Source organism: Mus pahari, chromosome 5, assembly GCF_900095145.1.
Source record: "Mus pahari chromosome 5, PAHARI_EIJ_v1.1, whole genome shotgun sequence".
In the NCBI taxonomy this organism is placed as follows: Eukaryota; Metazoa; Chordata; class Mammalia; order Rodentia; family Muridae; genus Mus; species Mus pahari.
In genome coordinates, this window is record NC_034594.1 from 59,721,426 (window position 1) to 59,733,613 (window position 12,188).

Here is a 12,188-nt window from a genome sequence, read left to right on the forward strand (position 1 = left end):
GAGAGAGAGAGAGAGAGAGAATATTTTAAAACAAAACTTTTAATATTTTATTTAAAATACTTTCAAAGTGTCATCCCTAGCTACTTAATTAGCTTTGAAGCTTCGAACTACCTTTTAAGACTCTCCATAGGTTATTTCATGCTCCTTACCCAGCTTGCTCTACCCCAAGCAATTGTAAATGTAATTCTCAAACCCCTTCCCATAGGTCTCTATTGTGGTAAATTCACTGTTCAATTCAAACACGACCTAACTCTTTTATAATGCCTTGCTTCATTGAGGTAGACATGATATAATTTATTCCTACTTGAATATCAATTCCTCATTTACTTGTCTCATGCCTCTGTCTAAAATTGTAGGTCCCCAAGGCTAGGAACTGGGGCTTACTCCCAAGCATATTCCATGGATTCAACACAACCTCGGGAAAAGAAATTGTACTTGACCACCTGCCAGTTACAAGAACAGGGACAGCCAACATTATCCCTGGGAAGAAAGATGTCCTGGTGCTGAAAAGATACTAATGAGAAGACACCAGGGAGAACAGGGAAACTGAGGCATTGAGAAGTTAGAGCAAAGGAAAGACGAAGTTATCAGTGAGCTACAGAAGCCAAGGAAAGTAGAAGAAGGAGAGGCAGGATCAGCAGGAAGAAGGTAAGAGGTGACTGAGGAGTGTTCTACCGTAGGTCCTCAGTCTCTTCTCCACTTCACCTTGATATCCAGTGCTCGGTTCCTGGTAGTTCACTGGAAACATGTCAACATTTAATCTCTCTCTTTTTTTTTCCAGCCGAAGATCTACCAAGGATGGGTGTCACCAGAATACACTGTAAGAAGCAAGGAGGGAAAACCGAACGCCATTGTACTGGTGCGCTACCCTTGCTCAAGATGACAGTCGAGAGGCTTCAATGAGCCCCTTGACCTGAGTCATAGATGCTCTCTAGAGAGTGTCCTGAGATCCTGGATTTTAGAAGAGCTGGAATTACCTGGGACTCATAATCAAGGTGCTGTGTTTGCCTGTAAGACTGAAGTACATATAAGAATGGTTCACTTCTATTCTTGCTCTCTTTGTCAATTTTGAGATAATTTATTTTAATGCTTGGACCGTGGATCACTCTTTAAAATGTGAGGTTTTAATGCTCAATTTTGGAAATCAATGAGAATACATTAAATTTAGTCAACTAGTCATAATATATTCAACTTTTGTTTATTCCTACTGTGTCAATTACGGTAGGTGGAAAGATGTCCATTACAAAAAGAGTTAATGCTTAAAGGAGCCTTATATTATGTTAAGACACTTATTTATTTGGCTTTTTGTAGAGAATCTTACGATGTTATCCAGTTCTCAAAAATACATGGGTTTCTACTTTATTTTTAAATCCATTTCCAAAATTAAGATTATATATTTAGATAGTCAGGTTTCTGGAAACAATTGAAAATCTGGAGTTTATCCTGACAAATATTGCTTAGATGTCACAGGGAGTATGTGTTTATCAAATATTAGTTACTTTACATGATGATTACTTAATGACAGGTTTCTAAGGTTTTATATTATATACTGAATAGAAAGTCAGTACATACATCAACTGTGTTGGACAAAGAGCAAGAAGGCAAAAAGAAGCTTATTCGGGTGCTGTCTGTACCACCAAATATTTTTCTCTGTTTCATTTTAGGTCATAGAACAAAGAGATCCTTTTATTTTCATAACACTGGAAGTTCATGCACACAGCCCAAAACACCATCAACATGATACTATAAAACTAGCATGTAGTTAATATTAGAGAAAGCTATCGTCAGCATTTCTTCATAGCCACACGCGATCATGATCGGGCTCATTTCCTCTCTCTCCTCTTCCTTTATCATCTCCAGATAAAAATGGAGAAATTCCAAGCATTATGAATTTGTTTTTATAAACGGTATTATAGAAGTCTGAAAAACTAAAACAGTTGAAGAACATACTTGGAGAAAATAACTAGATAAAAACCCAATCAGTAATGGCTTTGTTTTGCTTTGTGTCTATTTTAAAGCTAAAGCTAAAAAGTGAAAATGAGATAATGCTTTCCAGTTTATTATGTTTTTAATGTCACATTCGTACACATACACACTGATACATACTTCTGTCTGACTTAGATGAGGCTGCCAAGTCAGACAGAAGTATGTATCAGTGTGTATGTGTACGAATGTGAAAGTAAACCCTCAGAGTTCGACATGACACTTATTAAATATATGTTAAATATTTGCTGCAATTTTGCCAATTCAGCACAAGTGGCCTTCATGAGAATGGCCACAGTGTTACGCTGGTAGGAAAATAGAGTCTGAGCTGAGAAACAGGGGAGGGGAAAAAAAATACAAGTTCTCTTAAGGTCAAGGGCAACAGCTGAACAGCTCTGGGCCTACCTGCTTCAAAGGGTTCAGTGTCTTGTGTTTATAGATAAAATGTTGGTTTCTATGGGGGAAGGGTGGTCACGGGAACAAATATCCCTGACACCCAAACAAAATAATCCCAAATAAAATGGGTGATGTAGTCAATAGTAAAAAGGGAGATAGCTATTCATGGAGAAAACGCATGACCTCACCCTGTGAGAATACACAGCCATTCATCAGCCTGGTACAGCTTTTCTCGCTTGCTTGCTCTGAATCACATGGCTAAGGCCCTTTCCCTTTCCAAACAGGGTTAGCTCATTTGATGGCAGACATTAAAGGTTTCTCTAGACTGGACAAATGTAAAGAAAGTTCTTAGTGTGCAGAACTTTTCCTTGTGGAAACTTTAGAAAGGCTTTCTTTGAGAGTAATACACCGCCCTTAACTCTTTGTTTCCCTTTCATCTTTCTTATTTATTATTTCTGCCTTTGGTCTCAGGAAAACTCCATGTTAGCATAGCTGGGAGAGTGGTCTCGGTGACCAACAGAAATGTATTATAGGAATAATATAGAGAAATGTGTTTAGAAGCAGACGAATGAGCTAAAAATATCCTTGTAAGCAGGCTACGTTATAATTTTCAATTGTGGTTCTTGCTTAAATCTTTGAGGGCTATCGGCCCATCTCCTGATTCTCAAAAAGCCCCTTAATTTAACCAAGTAGCTATAAACAACTGCCCCTAAAACTGCAACCAAATTGTTTGTGCTGTGTTATGTATCTAAGGAAACAAATGTAGACATCTAGGATTACATTATTAGTTTCTGTGGAGACATGTGCACTTCAAAGATTTTTTTTTTCAGAATCTAGCAATGCTATGTCACCCAGGAGCCAAGGCCTCCCGTGGTGAAAGTTTCAGGCCCCTGGCTGCAGCTCCCGCCCTCAGCCCCTGTGCTCAAATTCTGTCCAGATATTTGGTTTCTGCAGTGGAGGGGGCAGGGCAGATATCTGCTGCATTTGTTCCACTAGACATTCTTGGTTTTAAATGGCCAATAAAACTCCAGGGAGAAAAACAACATGATTTTGACCAATCTGACCGCTTTCTATTATGTCACATCGATCATTGTCAGTGTGAACGGTGTCCTGGTGCCTGATAGAGAGTAGCTCCCAGGCCCTCTCTCCTGGGAATCAAGAGGCCTGATCCAGAGATCTCTGTGATAGTAGGTAGCCCAGCGGCCCAAGGCTGTGCTTTAAAAAAGGCAGTTCACATCACTGTGTTGTCAAGTTGGGTGAGTACAAACCAAATCAGCCCACCATGCTTGTATTGGAGGTAACTTAACAATTTCTAAAAGAACCATGGCATTGTGGCTCAAGGTCTGGTGCATCAGCCCTGTCCAGCAAATATAGCGCTAGCTCTCCAAAACTTTAGGAACCTCTAGACTGCTAGCAAGAAGTGTCTGAGTGGTCCTGAAAAGGTACTTGTTAACAACTCCTCATTTTCTTTTTCTGATGACTGCAATGGAGAAAGAAGTCTGGTCACAAGCATCTTGAATACTAGCCATTGAGTTCAAGCCAGGGGCAGATCTGCCATGCTCCACCCACAGAGCTTCTGAGCGAGGAGGAAGAATTGCACTAGCCAGTGCATTATTTTTGGCCTGTCTGTGCATGCCTACATGGGCTCAGGGGCCAGAAGGTTTGTATCCACCTATCTTCCTGCCCAACTCCTGGCACTGGTTCTGTCGACTTGGCAGGTGACACATTCATCCTGAGAGAATTCTTTTCTCTTGATTGGCACCTTCTATCATTCTTGATCCCAATGCCAAACCCCAGTGAATTCACATAGCATGTGATTTCTACTGCTCATGCTATAGTCATTAATACAAGTGGGCTAAATAAGTTGCTCTTCTTTGGTTGTATGTGAGAATGTATAGTCTGGCTGTGGCGTATGTGCACCTCTGTGTGCCTTATGCACTTTTCTGGAGGCCAGAAGTAGATGTTGGGTGTCCTACACTATCACTCTCTACCTTATTCCCTCGGGACAGGACTGTAACTGAACTTGGAGATAAGCTGGCAGCCACCAAGCCCCAGCAATCTTGTTTCTGCCTCCCAATGTGCTTGGGTCATGGCTTACTTTGTAAGTCAGTATGGGTATTCATATTAAGGTTGTCACATTTGTGCAGTAAGAACTCTAACCCACTAAATTGTCTTTCCATTCCCCTAATATAAGTATCCTTAAGTCTTTTCTAAAATGATTTGACCAATCAAACTGCATATTATCAAGTAATACTTTTTCAATAATTCAAACTCAGGGTCTTCTCCAAATAATCAATTCCAAATGTAGTAGCTACTGCCTAATATTGTGAAATAAGTGCTATTTTCAGTATAGTATCCACACACTAAAATTCTCATATCAAAGGCAATGGTAAATGGCATGTCAGAGCAGGTTTGTTTTATAGTGAAATTGAGCACAGTGTGCCACAGTTTTCCTTATGGTTGTTCAACTGTAAGCAAGGTAACCCTCTGGTGGAAATCTTCATCCAGAAGGAAAGAATGCATCTGTAGACACAGGAAGTTCAGTGACGACTTTCTAAATATTTCTTAATTTTGTAAAAATTATAGATTGATTGGAAGTTACAAATCTAGAATAAACAGTGTTTCCTTTACCAGGTTTTCCTGAATAGTTATGCAAATTTTATGCAATTGTGATACAGTATAGAAATTAAAAGTTGACATTAATTTTAGTGCCGTCATTATTTCATTAGTTGTAGATTTCATTTAGAACTATCCTGAAATTAGGAAGATATCTTTCAGTATAGCCCTTGATAATATCACCCAAACTAGCTCTTCCCTCCATGGCTATAGTCCCTGACACTCACTACTGTGTTATTTGAATGTATATTGCTTTTTACCACAAGAAGGTATTATAAACAGAATCATGCATTTTATCAGGCAAGTGGCCTTTATCACCCAATGTAATAGAGAATCTAATTTGGCTCTGTTCTTTATTTATTACAGAATAATATTTCTATTTACATTTATTTTGTATTGAGTTTATAAGTAACTCCTTATATCAAATTTTGTACCAGCAGGGCTAATATACATGAATGATGAATTCAGAATATTGGAAACAGAAAAGCATAGTGTGTTAACCTTAGTGGCTGGTTAGCCGCATCACTATGGTTACGCTTCACAGTTGGCTCTGAAAGCCCTGGCATCCAGAAAGAAGAGACAACATGATAAATGGCACAGCTCTCATTAGAGGGGAGGAAGTCTGCCAGTGCCTAAATGGAGAGCACTTTCTCGCTGGTGTTAAATGTAGAAGGATAACTCATGAGAGGTTTTCCACAGACCATATTGATGTGATGGATAACATTCTCCAGTGTTTCTACAGAAGATGAAAACAGGGACGCTACTTTGCAGGCTATTTCTCCTTAAGGGTGTCATCACTCAGAAAGGAAACTGCTAATAAAAAGCAACTTTGTGAAGCCCAAACAGCAAGACATGTTGCAAGCCCAGCCTCTCAAAGTTGTGTGAAGGAGTCTTATGAAGGGGCTTCTAAGGTCACTACTGTGAGGTACTGCACAGATCTCTGTTGATAATCCTTTCTATCCTGTATATAGGTAACAGAGGCCATAGGCTTAGACATAAAGGATGCATTGAAGATGGTGTTTTCCAACAAGATGCTGAGTCTGCCTTCATATGTATGTTTTTCTGTTGCATATATATGTAGTAGTGAAACTACTGGGTCAGAGATGGTATATAGCAGATGCAATGTTTCCAGAGTTACCCACCAAATTTCATCCCACCAGAAACAAGAAAGCAGAAGGGTGAACTGTTTGGAGAAAGGGAATTGATAAGAGGGAAATTGGGAACTGGAGAGTGGTTTATGGTAGAATATCTGGGTTTAGTTGATAGCACCACAACTACCCGTATCTTTAGCTCCAGCTTTTCTTCTACCTTTTCTTCTAGGACAAATCTGGCCCTAGAATTTTCTTTAAAAATTCCTTCTGCATATAAATTGGTTTTGATTTGGATGAATAACACACACACACACACACACACACACACACACACACATACTACATACACATGTATACTATATATATATATATATATATATATATATAACAAATATATGTTATATATAATATATGCATGCATATAAATATAAACTTTTAGCCTAGTGTACAAATTAAGAATTGCATTCTTAATATTAATGTAAAGGAGGAAAAAAGCAAGGTGGTAGAGCTAGCTTTCAACCATTGGACATGAGTGGTATTCATAGGAAAGATAATATGCAATTTGAAAGGCTTGCTTTTGCTAATTTCTCCACTCTAATTTATTATGGTCCTTGGAGTGGTATCTAGAGCAATAAGACAAGAGAAGGAGGTAATGGTCACACAAATAAAGGAAGAAGTTAAATTGTCTTGTCATAGACAGTAAGATAACAGACAGTCTCCAAGACTCCAATAAAACTGTACAAAGCACATTCAACTCAGTAGGAGGACAGAAAATCAGCATATAACAGTCAGGAGCTTTCCTATAACAAGTATGCTGAGAAAGGAAATAGGGAAATAGTACCATTCATAACAGGGCTTTTAAAAATACTTAGTTGGAAATAGACCTAGCTAGGACTGTCAAAGAGCCATATGATAAATTTTTCAGACACTAGAAAAAGGGATAAGAAGATGAATGTAACTCTAATACTCAAACTGTAGAATTAATATAGCAAGAATGGTTGTGTTACCAAAAGCTATGTGCAAAGATAAGTGAAATTCCTATTAAAATTTCAATGGCATCATCCTAGAAATAAGACAACAGTGCTGAAAATCGATGTGGAAATAGATCAGATACCAGGCAACCAAACATCCCCGGGCACAAGAACAATCCTGGAAGTACTATCATAAAAAACTGATACTAAGTTATAATGCAGAGACTTACAAAACCAGGATGCTGATAGCATAAACCAGACATGTATGTGGTGGTTTGATTGAAAGTCTCCCCCACAGGCTCCTAGAGAGTTTTATTATTTAAAAGGACTAGAGAATGTAGCCTTATTAGAATAGGTGTGGCCTTGTGGAAGGAAGTGTATCACTGGGGGCTGACTCTGAGGTTTTAGAAGCTCAAGCCAGACCCGGTGGCCCTCTCTTTCTGTTGCCTGCTGATCTGGATGTAGAACTTTTGGCTCCTCTGCCAGCACCATATCTGCCTCTTTGCCACCATGCTGGCTGTCATGATGCTAATGGACTAAATCTCTGAACTGTAAGGCACCTCCAAATAAATGTTTTCTATGATAAAAGGTAGTATGGTCTTGGTGTCTTTTCAGAGCAATAGTACCCCCAGCTAAGACAATGTCAATTGAATAGAAGTCAAAAAATAAATCAATAAGACTTTGGGTACCGGATTTTTATCAAAGATGCCCAAAGCATATATAGGAGAAAAGACAGTATCTTCAGCAAAAGGTGATGGAAAAACTGGATACTCCTGTCTAGAAGATGGAAACCAAATCCATGTTTTCTCACCTATTGCCTTACAGTTCCAAAAATGTAATCAAAGTGAATCAAAAACCTGAATGCAAAAATTGAAACTCTGAAATTGTCAGAAGAAAAAAGTCAGAAAATAACTCAGCATATTAGCATAAATAGGATTTTCAGCAAAACACTCTAATAAACAAATTAATACTATCAAGATACGACAAATTACAAAGCTTCTGCATAGCACCTTATATAAATAATTGAGTGAAGAAACAACCTAAAGAATAGGAGAAACATCTAGGCTAGATGGACATTCAACAGAGAATATGTGTGTAGAATATATTTAAAAACTAAATATCAAAATTGTAAACATCCAATTGATAAATGCACCAATAAAATGGACAGACAATTCTTAAAAGATAAAATCCATATGGCCCACGAGTATGAAAAATATTCAACACCCTTAGCTGTGAAGAAAATGCAAATTGAAACTGATATTCCATCTCTTCTCCCTCAGAATGGTTGTCATAAAGGAAATAAATAATAAAACATGCTGGAGAGGGTGTAGGGAAAAGGGACCCTTTAAAAAAATGGGTGATGGGTATGGGAACTAGTCCAGTCATTATGGAAATTAGTATGGTGCTGCTTAAAAGGAAATCTAAAGCTTGATTTACCATGTGGCTTAGTTATACCAATTCTGGGAAAATATCCAAAAAATTCTTAATCAACCTACCACAGACAGACATTTTACACCATTGTTATCTCAATGCTATATAAAAACAAAATTGGGGAATCAGGCTAGATGTCTGTCAAGAGATGAATGTATATAAAACAATGGAATATGTGTTTGTGTGTGTGTGTGTGTGTGTATAAATTTTATTCACTCATAAAAATAAGTTAGTTATTTAACAAGTTAGTGTAACTAAAGATCACCATAATAAGTAAAGTAAGCCAGACTCAAAATGACAAATATAATGTATTTTCTTCCATTTGTAGGTATTGTTAGATTTTATATTGTACATAAAATCATACATGTATATAGTATTGTACACCATATATGACAAATGTATACTATATGAAAACAGAAATGAGATAAGGGGACAAAGTGGACAAGAAAATTAGAGGAACAATTTCCGAGGTAATATGTCAAAATACATGTACTTAATACACTTGAAGAAAATTGTTTTATTGGCCTCAAAACTATGCACAATGTGTACAAGCCAATGAAAGTTTTCATGTAGACTTTGTATGTTTCCTTTATATACAGTGGGGTTTTTTTGTTGTTGTTTGGTTTTTTTTTTGTTTTTTTTTTTTTGTTTTGTTTTGTTTTTGAGACAGGGTTTCTCTGTGTAACCCTGGCTGTCATGGAACTCACTCTGTAGACCAGGCTTGTGGGGCGCTGCCTCACATGTCGCCGTTACAAGATGGCGCCGACATCCGCCTGCAGAAGGTGATAAACAACCTCACCACGCATGCGTCAGTGTTTCCCCGCTCTCCGTGCCAAAGTGCTCGCTTCCTACGTCACCTCGCGTGACCCAGATTTGGCCTATTAGGTATTGCCACGTCCGAGGCGAGACAAATCTCCTATATAAGGGAGGTGGTTTGGGGACTCGGTGTCTTCGCCCTTTGCCTGTTGGAAGCTTATGCTCTCCCTCTCAAGAGCATTAAAGCTTTGCTGCAGAAGGATCCTGTTTGTGTGCCGCATCGTTCTTGCTGGCAAGACGGTTAGCGCGGGACACAGGCTGGCCTCGAACTCAGAAATCCGTCTGTCTTTAATCTCAGCCTCCAAGTGCTGAGATTAAAGGTGTGTGCCACCAATGCCTGGTATATACAGTGTTTTATTTGTGTAAAAAAGTGATGTAGTTATATTGCTATTTAGCTGTTGATGTTTCTAAGCCATGTTAATATTTTTTACTGAGACTGAATATCTTAAGTTTGTATAGCAATTGTGGAAGTTTTTGTTTTGTAAATTTTCATTATCTTGCATCCATGTTTAAAATTAAAATTTTGTTATTGGTTGTCCATTTTCTCACCAAGCAGGGTTTTTAATCTATAACATTTATTTTATATAACAGCTTTAATCTGTAATATTTGGTTCAAATATTACTTTCCCCTTTATAATTTCAATTGCTGTAAGCCAACTTATCTTAATGTGCCTCATACAGAGTTTAGACTTAGAGTATCTGAAATATAAAACTGAGAATTTTGTAAAAGGTAATTTATACTTCAATTTCTGATCTATTGATCCATTTTATTTTAGTTCAATATTTTTATGTTGAGCAAGTTTCTAAATCTCTTCTTTAGGCATTTACTGCAAATCTAAAGGTTCTGACTTCGACATAGCCAGTTTGTAGATCATTTTTGTTCTTTACCCACTCTGGTGACATGATCCTCTCCACTTTGTTTCCTATGAGTGTATTCTTTAGCATTCCTTTCAATGAGGATCTGTGGCCTTAAAATCCCTTAGTCTGGAATTTAATTTTCCAATATCCTGAGTATAAGTATTTAATAGATAAACATTACAACGGGGTCAAAATATTCTTCCTATGTTTATATAATTCTAGTTTTTTCTAAGGTCTATTCGTATTTCTAGTTTTTAATGATCTAATACCATAGGTATTCTAATTCCTCAAATATTGGTAGATCTAATGTTCAAGGTACCTCATCCATTGTGTTTTGGCAACATCATGCATAAACATCATCTTAAAGAATAATAATGTTGCCGGGCAGTGGTGGCACACGCCTTTAATCCCAGCAGCGGCAGGCGGATTTCTGAGTTCGAGGCCAGCCTGGTCTACAAAGTGAGTTCCAGGTCAGCCAGGGCTACACAGAAAAACCCTGTCTCGAAAAAGAAAAAAAAGAAAAAAAAAATCCATCAAGGAAATCCTCCTTCTGATCAAGAGAATAGAATCTGGCCTTGGGAGCCCTAACATTCATGATGGGAATGTCAATAACCAGCTGAGGGTCTGACCTAGGAGGGAAGGCTCATTCTGAGTCATGCTAATGACACTGAGATACTGAATTCCTTCTCAGAATTCTTAACCCACTTCATAGTCCCTATAGACAGGATGAGCTTTGGGTGTACTGGTACCCATTCTGATACGAAAGTCAGAAGTGCACAAGTTTTTCTCTATTTTTTTCTTTTTTGTGTCTTATTTTTTATTAGGGGCGATACTGGCAAGAACCTATGTCCTTCTTCTGTATCTACCCTCATGCCAGCCTAAACATCGTGGCATTTTTCCATCACTCCTCCATTTTTTTTTCCAGATAGCTGTTGATATATATAAAGCTTGCTTGCCTAGGCTTTTGTTTATTTGTTTGTACCTAATAAAATTGTCTTTGATCTTCAGTTTAAATCTATTCTTAAATTAAATTAAAATTCTTTAATTCTTTAATTCTTTATTTAACTTAAATTCTTTCATTAACTTTTCTAAGAAATCCAAGGGGACTTTGCTTTTCCCTGTATTCATACTGATGTATGTTTCATTAATTTTTTTCAACCCTTCGTAAATGAAAAAAAAGTCTGAGCCTCCTTCAGAAGCTTTGGAAACAACTTTGAGAAAATGACTGGCTGAATCCTATCATTTGGTTTGACAAAAATAAAAGTTATTATCTAAATGATAGTATTGTAATCATTCAATACAAAAAGTTGGAAAGAACAATTGAACAATGAACTGTTTTCCCTGATATTCTTTTATTTTCTCTTTTTTTACATTTTAAAATTAATGTTCATCAAATTGGTTTTTCGACAGTTTCATACATGTATAAAATATACTGTGATTATTATAATTTTATATGATTTAGAATAGACCGAAACTGCCAAAATTCTTTTTTTTTATTTTTTATTAGATATTTTCTTTATTTACATTTCAAATGCTATCCCAAAAATTCAATATACACTCCCCCGCCCCTGCTCCCCTAACCATCCACTCCCACTTCTTGGCCCTGGCATTACCCTGTGCTGGGTCATATAAAGTTTGCAAGACCAAGGGGCCTCTCTTCCCAATGATGTCCTATTAGGCCATCTTCTGCTACATATGCATCTAGAGACACGAGCTCGTGGGGGGGGGGGTACTGGTTAGTTCATATTGTTGTTCCACCTACAAGGTTGCAGCCCCCATTAGCTCCTTGGGTACTTGATCTAGCTCCTCCATTGGGGGCCCTGTGTTCCATCCAATAGCTGAGTGTGAGCATCCACTTCTGTGTTTGCCAGGCACTGTCATAGCCTCATAAGAGGCCACTATATCAGGGTCCCTTAAGCAGAATCTTGCTGGCATGTGCAATAGTATCTGGGTTTGGTGGCTGATGATGGGATGGATCCCCGGATGGGGTAGTCTCTGGATAGTCGATCCTTTCATCTTAGCTCTA